The sequence below is a fragment of the Microtus pennsylvanicus genome, chromosome 19, assembly GCF_037038515.1.
Source record: "Microtus pennsylvanicus isolate mMicPen1 chromosome 19, mMicPen1.hap1, whole genome shotgun sequence".
NCBI classification, from domain to species: domain Eukaryota; kingdom Metazoa; phylum Chordata; class Mammalia; order Rodentia; family Cricetidae; genus Microtus; species Microtus pennsylvanicus.
Window position 1 is genome coordinate 30,709,754 of NC_134597.1, and position 13,887 is coordinate 30,723,640.

Here is a 13,887-nt window from a genome sequence, read left to right on the forward strand (position 1 = left end):
TTGTGACTGTGGCTAATGGCTTGCTTGCTTTGGTGATTGCTGAACCGGATGCCTAAGTCTCCCTGAATCTTACTGCTTTGGGGTTTGTAGCAGTCAGTTCACTTGATTAGAGAAGAGGGTGTTATTCGAAATGACAGCGATAAGACTCAGTTCACGGGTTAGCCATTTTGAGACCTGAGGGAAGGTCTGGAGGCTCATGCTGGCCATTGTTCCACTGACTTCACCCCAACAGGTATTTAGACCAGACCGTATGAGCACTCAGCCCTCTAAACCGTCATCCAGCTGGAGCCCTGAGCTGAAACATGGATCCTGGACTTAAAGCAATGCACACTGAGCACAGAAAGTTCTGGAACAAACCCCACAAGAGTCAGTCTCAGAAGGACTGGCTGGTAGAAAGGGTACGGGGTAAGGAAGCCAGAGCTCTGGTTCCTGCCTTACCACGAAGCCATATGACTTCAAGCAAGTAGCCTAGCATCACTAGTTCATAGTTCTCTGGTTAAAAAACTGAACTAGGAATTCTCTAAGATCCTTTCTCGTTCCAAGAGTCTGCACCCATGCAAGCAACTCTTAAACTGAGTGGATGCACACCACATACAACATGCAAAGTAGGAGGGCGTTTGAGCAGAAAAGAGGTTCCAGCGGGAGCAGACTGAAGATGGCTGAAAATGACTGAACTTCATTATATACCTGTATGAAATTGTCACGGAACAAAGCTTTGTAAACAGAAACAAAAATAATCCGAGTAAGGCAGACACCCGGCCTTGGGGACAAATGGCCACTTTTGTCACTTCCTTTGCTGCTCGAACAAAGATATGGCTGTCACCACTTAACTGCCCCTCCCTTCTCAATCTCTCCCCTCCTAGTCCTCTCCTTCCACAGATGGAGACCTCCATGCAGGAAGAGAAGGCCAGCGGGAGCAGAAAGAGCCCTTTCTGAGGGTGTGACTGCCCAGCTCCTTAAAGGCCTAGGAGTCTTCCCTTTCTCTCAGGAGCAGATGCGGATCCTTCAAACTCCCCCCCCCCCCCCACCATCTCACAAAGCAGTATCAAGAGTGAGTGTGTTCCTTTGAACTCTTTCCAAAAGATCTCTTCATCAAAGCCAATGGGTGACGGGAGTCTGGTGGTCAAGAGCTTGCGGATGTGTTTCCTGCTCCCCTACGTAATGAACATTAGAGACCAGTGACCGAAAGAACACTGAGAACAAACACACTAGGGTGAACTCTGTGAGACGAGGGGAATTCTCAGGAACGCTGTAATCCACATAAAGACCTGTTTCTCCAACCCTGTGGACCTGGGCTCTGCTTTGCCTTTGGAGGGTTCCGCCCACAGCTGGGGAGATGCAAGTGTCTGCCCCTGTTACTCATCCTCACACAGAGCACAGTGGCTCGGCTCATCTGGTTAAATTGTTTGTGGTTTTAAAGGATGTTTAAAGAGGTTTAAGAGTTCAGAAGCAAGTAATGAAGATTACCGAGGGGAAAAAGATTAAAATGGGGGAAATGAAAGGAATTAGAGATGTTTGCTGAATTTATAAGGAAAAAGCTAATGGGTGACATAATTAATGCATTATGGGATTGTCAAATGTGTGAGAATGTCCATGCGCACATGTGCATGCATGTGTGTGCGCATGCACTAGCACACACACGCGCGCGCGTGCGCACGCACGCGCGCACACACACACACACACACATTTCTGCATTTCCTAATAAGTTCTTAAATTCAGAATTTCTTTTGGTTCCAGAAACTCTAATTTGTTCTTTAAGCACATATCCTTAAGAGTCCTCATTATGTTTTTATTAAGATTGTCTTCAGTTCCTACATTAGCCCTGATTCCAAAGAAAGCTAATTTGATTATTCAGCCTGAGCTCCCCTCTCAAACATCCCTGTCTCCCTGAATGTCTGGTGATGTTTCTGTGTCTACCCCTGCCTTCCAGGCATAGTATCCTCAACACTGGGGTGCTTAGGCTGTTGGCTTCCTCAGAAGTGGGTAATCAAGAAGGGGGTCATCGCTTCCTTCTGCTGACCTGCAGCAAATGTCTGGTCCAGAGAGCAGAATTCTCATCTTCCATCAGTCTGCTGCTAGAGTTCTGATGGCATAGGCTTTAAGGGCTGCTTCTCTCACAGGCAGCAGACTTCTTCAGTCCCTGCTCCGTAGCCCACACTGGTTCAGTATCACCTAAGCAGATTCTAGTGTTCATCCTATACCACTGGACAAGAGCCTGGCCTCCTTTGCAGCTTCCTGCAGCTTAAGGGATTACCCTGGTTAGAGTGACTTTCCACTCCAATGGAGAGCTATTAGAGAATGCTGTCTTCTGCCCATAGGATGTTTATTGTATCTTGCTATCTGAGCATCTGTAATCACCAACATGAGACCCTCATGAGTCTGGGATCACCTACTTTACCTTGTGGTGGGAGAAATGAGGGATCATGAGATGTACCCAGCAGCTCATGAGGCTGAGACTGTCTATCCCTGGGGGAGACGTAAGTGGCTAACAATTGCTGTGGGAGAGACTCTTCCATTGAGTTTCCTCCAGTCGGGTGGCCATGTTCCTCTAAACAACTTCAGTTAAACTCATTGACAGAATTGGCTTCCTTTTTCTCCTCTGTGCTGTCAGTGATGCTAACTGTGATACTAATACTAATTGTTCACAACTCTTCCAAAAAGTCACATGACCATGGTTTAAACATGGCTGTTCATCAGTTTCCAGGTTTGGGGTTTGTCCCTCAGAAAATGCCCAACAACTGACCACTCTACCTTTAATTGCTGTGTTGCACATAAGAAGAAAAAAAAAACCAAAAAGGTTGTTGATATGGGAACTTGAAATCTGTGCCCAACTCAAATCCTCCAAGTCTCTCAGTGACAATTATTTAACCTGAAGCTTAAGAAATTGTGAAAATCAAAAGCGAGGAATTCTTGAGAACTGTTCTTTAGTTGATGGTTTCGCTCTCATTTCCTTCTTCCCATTTTAATGCCCATTTCCATCCAATAGATACTTGTGCCATTTAACTGTTCGGTTAATCATTTTCTATGCCTGCCTCACCCCCTTTTAGCAGTGCTGGGGATGGAAGCCTGGGCTTTACATATTCTGGGCAAGTGTTCTACTCCTGAGCCATGGCCAGCCTTCTCCCAATTCTGTTTTGGTTTGGTTTGGTTTGTTTGGGTTTTTGGGTTGTTTTATTTTGTGTTTTATTTTTTCACACATATAGAGTCATTAACTGAACAGCAATATGACTTGCTTGGTCGATGCCTATAATAATAAGTACCTATGCATGAACTTTACCCCTGACCAAGTTATTCAGACTCTCTTAGAATGGGACCCCAGCAATTAGTATCCTCACAGAAGTTTTCCAGATAATTCCAGTGAGCAGCTAGGTGATGAGTCTGGATGCTTGCTGGTTTCTCCTGTATACAACCCACTGAGCACTCGTGACAGAATATTGGCCTCTGGCAAAGCAAGAAGCTTCCTCCAGACCCTTCTTACAATATTACATATAGTAACACCCTCTGATACCATATTAACCCTGTAAAGTAGTTTTCTTTACAAAGGAACTAAAGTAGAGAAGTTAAGAGATTTTCCTAGGGAATCAAAGACAGTATTGTAGAGTTTGAACCCTGACTGTCTGGGTCCAGGGATGGTACCCTGAATACTTTAGAGTTTCTTTGTCTCTGGGTTCAAACCTTGATTTCTGTAGATAAATCTGCTTCTTTTGGTGAGAGATGTGTAGATCTAAGAGTCAGAGCTGGAAAGGGTGTCACAAATCAACTGTGTGGCCAACTGCATTTATAGAGGCGTTTCCAACTTCATAGTCTCCTTGTGATGCTACCTGGTCAGCTATGATGCTAGTTGTGTTCTGTGGAGGCAAGTGCTGGGCAAAAAAATCAAAATGAAATAGAGCCTAACAAAACCCTGAGTGACCCAACAGGGAGCTTCGAGATGAATGTTTCCTAAGCTACCTGTCATGCACTGAGATGAAGCACTAAGGTCATTTTTACCTGTCACCCGTCAATCACCGGATAGAAGCTATGGCTACTCCAGTTACCTTGGGAAAGGTAACTGATGGCCTCTGAAGTGAAACCAGAAGCTGTAAGCTGCAGAGGCTGCGTGTTGGTCATCTGTCTTGAAACTGGATAGGTAGGGAATGAGAGCCAATAGAGAAATAAATGTGAGCATTAAATGACATAAATATAATGAGGTCTGGAATAAAAGAATTTGGCATTGCACGTGAGTTAACAGAAGGAGAGGGGAAAAGAAACTATTTAAAAAGATAATGGCAGAGAATTTCTAAAACTGATGAAATGAACAGTCACCAGATAAAGGAAACAGTGACTATCAAATCGAGTTAATAAACACATTATTGAGTTTGCTGTTAGCCAGAGAGATTACAAAGTTATCAGAAGAAAAGGCAGATTACTTTCAGATAACTAAGTACCAGGAAAGTGGAATCGTCTACAGGTAAAATAGAACCCTGAAGATAGTGGAATCAAGAGTCAGGAGAAAATAACTGTTCATCTGAAATTATATACCCGGCAAAACTCTCCTTTTTGAGAATTAGGAAGAGGGCCAACAAGATGGCTTGGTAGGTAAGGGGGCTTGCCACCATGGCTGCCAAACCGATTTCAGTCCCTGGGGCCCACATAATAGGAGACAACCAACTCCCACAGCTTGTCCTCTGACACCCTCCCTACACACCTGTGGCATAGTCATGGTCCTTTCCCTAAATACATACACAAGCAGGAATAGCTTCTTTTGAAGAAATAGGAAGAGTAGAAGATAGTAGTAGATAAATTAAAGCTTAAAATAGAATGTGTGCTTAGCCTTTTCTTGTATATCTTTAGAAGATATGTCAAAAGTTTGCCCAGCGCCTCCTGAACCACCATACCTTCTTGGTCTACAAGTTTAATTTCTTGCTCTCTCCCCCTCTCCTTCTCTCTCTCCTTCCCTCCCTCTCTCGCTGGGAAGTGGTTAAAAAAGACATTGTAATGTAAGCTTAAGCACAAGAACCCAGGAAAAGAGAAGCACTCAGGAGAAAGTAAGACACACCTGGGACCATGAGTGTGGGTTGCCAAGGACAGAGTTGCAGCAAGAAGGACATACCCAAGTATGGTACAGGATCCTCAAGGAAGAGCAGTCAAGTTTAACAAATGGCATGGCTTGCAAGCTTCTGAATTGCATGAGAGACATCCAGGTAGCTGAGAAGGGCTTCGGCATTGTCCTGACCCTATGTAATGAAACCTTTAAGACTTCCTTGGTCTTCAGTTATGTAACAATGTGCTCCACTAGGTGAGGTTTTTTTCTTTTGCTCTTCTTCCTTCTTCTCTTCCCCTTCCTCCTCCTGTCTCAAAAGTCAACATCTCACAAATCCACATGCTTACCCAGTTTCCCACCACCTGCTGCAGATGTTACTTTAGCACTTTTCCCAGAGTGGTCCCAAACATAGATTGCTATTGCTTCTTCCCTTCTTTGGATGGGGAGATCTCTGTGCTCCTGACTCAGTGGTGTTACACTAATGACCAACAGCTCTATAAATACATGTGAAAGTGTTCCTCAACCAAAATTCTAGTCCTTAATTGTAAACAATATCCATTCTTTAGAGATGCTAAACTACTTTACCTTTGTGCACAATCTCAAGAAGCTCTAGAACAAGGCAAAAGTACCTAAGTCCATTGTAGGCTAAGCCATGGAAGGGAGATGGAATTTGAGCAGTTAGAAAGAAACTCACACACTGCACAGTTTCTATGTTAACCGTGTCCCGCCACTTCCACCACCAACGGGCTTCAGTTTTACAGCAGGCTTCCAGGTAGGTACTAGCTACTGGATTTAAATTGCTGCCCTTTTGATGGAAATAAAACTATGCCTTTGGCACAACACATACTTTTTTCTCTATTGACACATATGATTTGTTTTATTCTTTTAATGTTTATTCAATCTAGACATCTAAAGTCAGGCTGTATTTTTACTCTCCTCTTAAACAATGTAAGGACCTTGCAATCTCTTGATTGCAGGCAGCCTACTCATTTTTTGTGCAATTTCTGTCTAATATTTTAGCTGCGCAGTCAATCCTCATTATTCACAGCTACCATACTTGTGATCTCACCTACTCTCTTAAATTTACTTGTAGCAATCTGTAACCTCCAAATCAGTCAGGCAACGGAGAGGTGAGAGCAAATGCTGAGTCATCTTGGAAGTTCTTGGAGGTTCTTTGAGGAAGGAATCAAAATCGAACTCAGTCAAAGCCACTAGCGGTCAGTGTAAGCAGAACTGGGCCACGGGGCTGAAACAATGAGCAGAGGCGAGTCCAGGTTAAACCGCTAGGCTCTTCCCACTCTCCCGACCACTCCAGCCCAGCATGCCAGCACACAGCTAAGTTCCTAGGCTGGCGTTTTCTATTTCCTTCCATGCAATCCCATTCCACCTCACTTTATTTTACTTCTCTTTTTTCAAATTGTTACCTACCTGGTAAAACTTTTCACTCTCATTTTAATAGCACTAATGGAAATGAACACCTACCTACCAACACACACACACACACACATATATATACATATATATATATATATTTTTTTTTTTATTGAGTTCTACACTTTTCTCTGCTCCCCTCCCTGCCTCTCCCCTCCCTTTCAACCCTCTCCCATGGTCACCATGCTCCCAATTTACTCAGGAAATCTTGTCTTTTTCTACTTCCCATGTGGATTAGATCCATGTATGTCTCTCTTAGGATCCTCATTGTTGTCTAGGTTCTCTGGGATTGTAATTTGGAGGCTGGGTTTCTTTGCTTTATGTTTAAAAACCACTTATGAGTGAGTACATGTGATAATTGTCTTTCTGGGTCTGGGTTACTGCAATCAAATGATGTTTTCTATCCATTTGCCTGCAAATTTTAAGATGTTGTTATTTTTTCTGCTGTGTAGTACTCCATTGTGTAAATGTACCACATTTTCCTTATCCATTCTTTGGTTGAGGAACATTTAGGTTGTTTCCAGGTCCTGGCTATGATAAACAATGCTGCTATGAACATAATTGAACACATGTACTTGTGGCAGAGTCGAGCATTTTTTGGATATATACCCAAAAGTGATATTTCTGGTTCTTGAGAAAGATTTTTTTAAATAATTTTCTGAGAAATTGCCACACTGATATCCAAAGGGGCTGTACCAGCTTGCACTCCTACCAGCAATGCAAAGGTGTTCCCTTTACTCCACATCCTCTCCAGCATAAGTTGTCATCAGTGTTTGATCTTGGCCATTCTTTTTTTTTTTAGATTTATTTATTAATTATGTATACAGTGTTTTACTTACATGTATGCCGCAGGTCAGAAGAGGGCACCATATCTCATTGCAGATAGTTGTGAGCCACCATGTGGTTGCTGGGAATTGAACTCAGGACCTCTGGAAGAGCAGTCAGTGCTCTTAACCTCTGAGCCATCTCTCCAGCCCCAATCTTGGTCATTCTTACAGATGTAAAATGGAATCTCAGAGTTGTTTTGATTTGCATTTCTTTGATGACTAAGGATGTTGAACATTTCCTTAAGTGTCTTTCAGCCATTTAAGATTCCTCTGTTGAGAGCTCTCTGTTTAGGTCTGTACTCCATTTATTTTTTTTAATGGATTATGTGTTCTTTTGGTGTCCAATTTCTTGAGTTCTTTGTATATTTTGAAGATCAGACCTCTGTCTGATGTAAGGTTGATGAAGATCTTTTCTTTTTTTTTAAATATCCAAACTATTGTTTTTTTTAAGTTTTTTATTTTTTTAAAGATTTATTTATTTATTATGTATACAGCATTCTGTCTGCATGGATGTCTGCTCGCCAGAAGAGGGCACCAGATCTCATTACAGATGGTTGTGAGCCACCATGTGGTTGCTGGGAATTGAACTCAGGACCTTTGGAAGAGCGGCCAGTGCTCTTAACCTCTGAGCCATCTCTCCAGCCCCATGAAGATCTTTTCTGTAGGCTGTCATTTTGTCTTGTTGACCATGTCCTTTGCTTTCTAGAAGCTTTTCAGTTTCAGGAGATCCCATTTATTAATTGTTTCTCTCAGTGTCTGTGCTACTGAGGTTATATTTAGGAAGTGGTCTCCTGTGTCAATGTGTTCAAGTGTACTTCCCACTTTCTCATCTATGAGGTTCAGTGTGTCTGGCTTTATGTTGAGGTCTTTGGTCCATTTGGAATTGAGTTTTGTGCATGGTGATACATATGGGTCTATTTTCATTCTTCTACATGTTGATACCCAGTTATGCCAGCACCACTTGTTAAATATGCTTTCTTTTTTCCATTTTATATTTTTTGCTTCTTTGTCAAAAGAAGGTGTTCAAAAGTGTGTGGATTAATATCCGGGTCTTTGATTCGGTTCCATTGGTCCGCCTGTCTGCCAAACACATATTTTAATAAAGCAAATTATTATACATCGTTAATGCTCTTTGATACATGTGAATGAACAGCAACATCCATTCATTTATAAAGGAAGGATGGAAAAAATGTAAGGTCAAACAAACAAATGAGGAAATGGAAGAAGAGCAAAGCAGACAACAAAAAGTCAGTTTTAACATAATGTATTTAATACAGTTGGAATATGCTGCTCTAAAAGATAGGATAGAATTCTAAGATCAGGAAAATATTGTCAAATAAAAACAGAGCTTTGAGTTTTAAAACTATAATGGCATGCAAGGTTATAGTAAAAGAATTGGAAGTTGATGGAAATATAATTTGAAAAACAAAAAGAAGGTATCAGGAAAAAATATTTATTCAGGCCATTAACAAGGGTATTAAGAAAATAAACACTCAATAGTATTTTAAGAATGAAATTACAAGAGTCATCATAAGGTATTATTTAATATGCTAAAAAACAGGCCTTCTATAAGAAATATCATCATTTTGAGACTTTGGAGACATCAGATATAGGTGAAAAAGAAGTCTTTGGGAGCAATAATCAAAATAGCATTGGAGGTTAGAACTTGATAGAGTAATTCCTACAAAATGCTAAAAGAAGGGTTTCCCACTCAAGATTCTAGCAGCAGCTCACTTATATAAGAAAACAGAATGTGATATGATGAGTCTCACAAAATCAAGTAATTAACCACCAACCAAACTTTTCTTAGGCAAGTACTAAAGAATATGCTCTAGCTAACTAAATTAATGAGCCAGGAGAAACGACATGCGATCTGGAACACATGAACTCCAAGAGAGCAAAACGGGAAAAAGAGGTTTGGAAAGATAGACCAGTGGTTAAGAGCACTTGTTGCTCTTCCAGAGGACCCGAGTTTGATTACCAGGACCCTCACAGCCCTTTATTCCAGGGGATTGCGATACCTTTTGATGCATGTACAAGCATGAAGACTCACTTATAGGCAAAATAAAACAAATACCTAAAACATAAAAAATTGTAAAATTAATCTTTTTAATGGGGAAAAGTTTTCCAATACCATAATCAAGAACACAGTAAAAAAGAACAGACACAGGATGATAACTGTAAAATAAAATAAAAATAAAATAGACTGGAGCAGGCGATTAGAAGTTTCTTTGAGTAATGTCACAAAGGAAAAAATGTTGATAGATTATCCAACTCATTTAAGTATTACAAATATAATATTGATAGGTCCTAGTATTAATGAAATGGCCTGTATTATTCAGTTTATTGTTTATATTATTGTAAAGATTCCATGATGAATACTTTTAATATTACATAGTTATATGAGATACACATACATATGCACACTAGAAAAATTAGGTAATATTTCCCCTGTTCTATGTTGCCCACCAGAACTAGATGATAAGAACCTATTGCTGAGGACAGTTCACGCTTTAGCGGCAGAAAACAGAGATGTAAAACTGGAAGCGATGTGGGTGTGTCTACCTCCCTGCTGGTTAGCTTTCATGGTTTCAGAAGGTGTTATATGTGGGCTTCTGGGTAAGCAACAGCAATAGTGTTATGAACTATGGACACTATGAACAGCAATGAACACTACATGCTGCACAACTGAACTGCCGAGTCTGATGCTCCCACGGATGCAGCAGAGGCATGACTGTCATAGGAGTAACCAACCACTTTCTGTTTGGATTTGGGGGCTACTCTACAAGAAGATATGCTTAGTATCATACTGGGCAAAAGCCCATATCTGAGGCTATCCTACACTGAATGGGGAAACATACTACTGCTGCTTTGTTAGCAGACATATTATGTTTATCTTACTGTCCTTTAAATATTCATTTCTATATGTATAAGAGCTGCTCTCAGGCTTGGCGAAAGAAGTCTTATTTTGCAGTAGGCAGCAGTCACTATAGCAATTCAAAACTGGTCAAAGAAAAGAATATTTGATTGCTGTGAACCCTAAGTGGGAACATCTGTATCACTCCCCAAGCCTCAAGGAACATTGCAGAAGGTCAGAAAGAACATAAAAGTTAGAGGATGGGGAGTAGCGCTGTGACAAACTGTCGTAGGGACACAGCATGGCCGTGACACGTGTGAACTCACAGCAGCTGTGATTGCCTGCACAAGACCTGTATAAGATGAAGCCAATCAACATGCTGTCATGGATGGGGTTGGGGCTCATGGGGCCTGGCTTCTTTCTGGAGGCTGTAGGAAGCTAAAGGTTTCTAGAGGAGGAGAATGTATATTATTCTGTGATATATATTCTTCAGTCACTATTAAGTCACCCATATTTCAGCGAATAACCCCTATCAAAGCTGATGCAGGAAGTCCTAGTGAAACTCAGTATGTTACCAAAAGCAAAACAAAAAATGCTATCAAAGTAGAAAAGGGACTTGATGGGAAGAAGAGGGCCAAGGGGAATGTGAGGAGAATAAGATGGTCATGGGTATGACTATGATCCCCATGCATTCATACATATATGGAATTATCAAGGAAATAAACCACTTCATAAAAGAGTTTCGAAAGACAAAGAACGAAAAATAAGGCAATTACTAATCCCAGGAGGAGGAAAATTTATATAAGAAGGAAATCTCATCTTAAAATACTACAAGACTCAGAAGAAACCATCTCCATCATATTAATGCAAACCCTAGAGGGAAAGCAAGAGGAGATCTATGGGCGTTGGAAATGGTCAAATTCTTATATACTGTAATATACAAAAACAGACTTCAAAATTGATATTTCAAGTAATTTTTAGAAATGTATATGCATGATTCAAACATACAAACACAAGAAACAGAAATTGGTTATTCTAAGTGGGTTTATTTGGAAAAGGAACGAGGGGCTGCTATTTCTCATCAAAAACTTATTAGGATGCTACTATTTTAAAGCTGTGTGTAATATCATCACAAAGATGTTTTAAATTTGATTGTCTGGGCAGATTCTTTAATTGTTTCCAGCACACTCTTCTTAGCTCTTTTTTTTCCTACCTGGTTAGCCACCCATACTCTCCCTAACTGGCTTCTCTGTTCTCTCTCTCTCTCTCTCTCTCTCTCTCTCTCTCTCTCTCTCTCCCTCCCTCCCTCCCTCCCCCTCCCTCCCTCCCTCCCTCCCTCCCTCCCTCTCTCTCTCTCTCTCTCTCTCTCTCTCTCTCTCTCTCTCTCTCTCTCTCTCCCCTCCCCCCAACTTGGGTCCTCATTCAGGCACTGGAATCCAAAGCACAGTATTTTCTATGTGACATTGCAAACCCTTCTCTACTGTATTTTCTTAGCTTAACTGTTGTCTCTATTTGCACTTTAAATCACTTGAAATCTGGCTTAGAAACTATAGTTCAGCCATCAAACGAATTTAGACAACTGAACCATGCCCCCCCCCCAAAGGAACCATTATGGGGACGGAGCATCCGCCTTCTGTCCCTGAGATCCCTAACTATCCAGATAGCTTTACATTTACAATTTGTCTTTGGGGGCTTGTTTAAATCTTCCAGGCCTGCGGAAGTCCTCTTGCGACCATCAGGAACTGAACTTGACATCTGTTTTGTAGAAATACTGAAGAGGGTATTAGTGACTGGTAGCACGGACGCCCAAATACTTCTCAGTTAGGAAACACGAAACATTTTGAACAGACTTCTCAGAGAACAGCACAGCAGCCGCTCCAGCTCTCGTGGTATTCCTCAATGGGTATTTTTATCCCTCCATCTGAAAACAACAGCCTAAAGGGAGGAGGAGAACACACGGCCTCCTCTTAGGGCCAAAACTCTGCTCTGCTTAAACATTGCCAAGTGATCTACAACAGCTGCGCCCGTTGGGGGACAACATCAACTTGGTGCCATCTGCCCATCCCACCAAAGGTGAGCGAGCGAACAGAATCGGCTTCCCATGTGGCGGCACAGACAGTTCTACAGGAAGTGACTTAGGTGTCCAACCTTTCTTCTCTTCCTCAATCGGATAAAGGTGGGTACCATTGGGAGGGTCCCAAATCCTGGGTTGAAACTCAGTTCTGAAAATATTAAGAAAAAGCACCACAGCCGGGCAATGGTGGCGCACGCCTTTAATCCCAGCACTCGGGAGGCAGAGGCAGGCGGATCTCTGTGAGTTCGAGACCAGTCTGGTCTACAGAGCTAGTTCCAGGACAGGCTCCAAAGCCACAGAGAAACCCTGTCTCAAAAAACAAAACAAAACAAAACAAAACAAAGAAAAAGATAAAGCACATGGCAGAGGCCTCTTTCAAACAGGTTTGCTTCCTAGATATACACAATTCTACTGGAGACAATGGGCAGCTAGTGTTTCCCCTGCCCAGGTGAGATGGGCCCTGTGCACATCTGCTCAGAACCTAATGGGGATCAGTCACACATCTACGGACCTCTTTCCTAAGCCCACAGCATAGGAAATGGCCTGGTATACAACAAGCTCTGAGTGAACAGCAGCTCAGCAGATACTGAAAGACCCGTGGGTCAGGCACTTGCTCCTTTGCAACACGAATCAATCAGACTGTATTTTCTTATTTCACTTTTGTGACAGGGTCAGGGTCTTATGTATCCCTGTCTGGCCTTGAATTCACTATGGAGCCAAGGTTGACCTGCACGTCTGGTTCTTCGGCTTCTACCTCCCAAGTGCCGGGTTACAGGAAGGGCAACAAAGGGCCTGGTTTTCAGATTTTTCAAGTATAATTTTTAAGATTCACAAAGGTTTTCTCTCTGGAAAGAGGAGAAATAGGCTCCAGATTGCAACCGCATTTAAGCACCAAGAAAAGGGAGATGAAGACGGTGTAGACGTCTTCATATTTCACAAGCTAGTTTCCTTTCTGTTCAGGGCCCCTCATTTCTTGTCACACAGAAGAGAACTAATCACCCCCCACACCTCCTTGTCCACCATCAATCCAACTTCTTTCTCTTTGTTCTCATTCTCCTGATCCCCACCCCAAAGAAACATCGCTTAGCCCAGAGGCCGTGCACCTAAATGGCAGATGGACTAGGGAACAACAGACAGGAATGAGCCAGCCTGGGGATGCACCACCTCCTGAGTGTCAGGGCTGTGCCCAACCCTGCTCATACAGGTCAGGCCAATGCAGATTTACGACTTTGAATAATTTCAAAAGGTCTGGGGTGAAGGACGTCTGTAATTGTGAGTACCTAGACCTGTGGTACATGGGCCAGAGGGATAGTGTCCTGAGTGTCAGAACCTTGTAGGAGTTCACAAAGGCGGTAGGGTGTGGTGTAGGCTAGACTGGGCTAGTTTGTATATGAAAGGTGTGGTGGTTTGAAAGAAAATGACCCCCATAGGGAGTGGCACTATTAGGAGGTGTGGCTTTCAGAGACCCTAACTAAGATAAAAGGTTTTCACATAGGGGAAGAATTAGCAAGGGATATATATATGATATATATATGATTTCTCACTATCCACCCATCTTTGGTAGACATCTAGGTTGCTGCCAGTTCCTTGCTATAGTAAATACAGTGGAGGGCAAACACGAACGTGCCATTATTTCTAAGGTAAGGAAGGGTAATAAGAGATGATGAGGTGAAAG